At 33.1% G+C, this 1,764-nt stretch overlaps 1 long non-coding RNA gene across 1 annotated transcript; it reads left to right on the forward strand.

Annotated features, from left to right (window-relative positions):
- Positions 1–588: 588 nt before the first annotated feature.
- Positions 589–1,260, forward strand: LOC122589851. The gene is made up of 2 exons (XR_006322365.1): positions 589–872; positions 999–1,260. It is a non-coding gene; the product is annotated as an uncharacterized LOC122589851 (long non-coding RNA).
- Positions 1,261–1,764: the final 504 nt, after the last annotated feature.

The following is a 1,764-nucleotide window of genomic DNA, read 5'->3' on the forward strand; positions in this document are numbered from 1 at the left end:
GTTATTAGAGATATTGTATTTTAGTATAATAAAAGATGTGAACCTTGTGTTGCATTTATTTTGCTAATTAAATCAATTACTTGTAATTTTGTATTGCAATTTGAGTTGGTAGTTGTAACTATACGTAATTTTTGGTAGGTTTAGTGTTATCAGCCATATGTACCAAAATTGGGTATTAGATTGAATAGATAATCAACGATTTCTCTCCGATTGCTTGATTTTTTTTAGGGTTAAGTATCTGGGTGTGTAAGTAACCAGTACATTTTTTCTGTTGTGTGAATGTAACTTTCATTTGGTTCATTATATGTAACTAACCCCGCTAAATTGAATGTTTAATGTCAAACTTTTACGTTGACCAATTAAAAACTTCTACGTGGCAGCTCATATGGTTTGCCATGTATACAATTTTACATTAATCATTCAGTCTAGCAGGTTACATACAATGAACTAAATGAAAGTTACATTCACACAATAGAAAATGTGTAAAAGTTACTTACACCCCCATATACTAAACTTTTTTTTTATTATGTGAGCTAAACTTAAGGTTAGATATGGTATTTTCTTCATCCATGTTCATTTTGTGGTCATTCAAAATCCACAAGATTATATGAAGCGTCCAATTAGGACGATTGACAACCTTCCACCAAGCTTTGATATAGTGTTAGATAAGTGCAGCTGCAGTACAAGCAGTTCAACACATTCGGTGACTGTCGCAAACAAGACAGAGGTAAGACGATATATATTTCTCTACTAACTGTTAAATTTGTTGCAGATTAATTTTAACTTGACTGGTAAGTTCAATTATACTCCACATGGGATCCACAATCACTCTCTGCGGGGCTGTCAGACTTACACACACTGTATTGATCATGGTAAGTTATCAGAGTCACGTTTCTAATTCTAATAGCGCGAAGTTGAATGTAGTATCTTGAATATTATTTTATGCCCTGCTTTTGACCCTTTATCTCTTTGGTAATTCATGTTTTTGTCATCAAAAGCCGCAGGATTCTATGAAGCTGACAGTTGCGAGATAGGTTTCCACTTTGATTGATGAGGTATGCAACACTGCAGAGTCACCAATGAGAATATTTGATGTCAGTTTAACGTAGCAGATTGTTTTAAGTTTGTTTATTTTTTATTTTGTTTTATTGTTGTTCTACACATGGTAAGATGATCCAAAAGGCTTGAGTTATCTTCATTATTGCAAAGGCTGTTTGCAAAATCATCAATAAAAGTCAGCCCATGACGAACCTTTCTTTATGTGCATCTAAGCTAAATTTATTAGGCAATTTATGAATCTTTACAAATTCAACGCCATGATCTTAGCGACTAGTCATAATGAGTAAAGAGATTGTTCCATATATTATGATTTTCGCTTCTTGACGTTATCTGAATGTAGTTTGATACTTTTACCTTTATTTGTAAGATAGGCAACCTATTCAATCAGAGAAAATGAGAGTTTGAGTGCTTACCCTTGTATTGATTGATCTATCTATTATCATATGTTGTGAAGTCAAAGCCTGATGTCTTAGGCTTAATAAAGGTCTCCGTTTATGGTGTTAGTTTTAATCGATGCTTGGATGACATTATAGTTTCATTGGAATATTAGATCAGTAGTTGGATATGTCGGATACATATACCATTTTCCCAATCCGAAACTAGACTGGTGTTAAAGTACATTTTCTTGTACTGTTTATTTTTAAGCTGGACTAATGTAGGAATTGTGCTCTTTCTGTGCATGAATTCGTCTATTATATCCTAAAC

This window comes from Erigeron canadensis, chromosome 2 (genome assembly GCF_010389155.1).
Source record: "Erigeron canadensis isolate Cc75 chromosome 2, C_canadensis_v1, whole genome shotgun sequence".
In the NCBI taxonomy this organism is placed as follows: Eukaryota; Viridiplantae; Streptophyta; class Magnoliopsida; order Asterales; family Asteraceae; genus Erigeron; species Erigeron canadensis.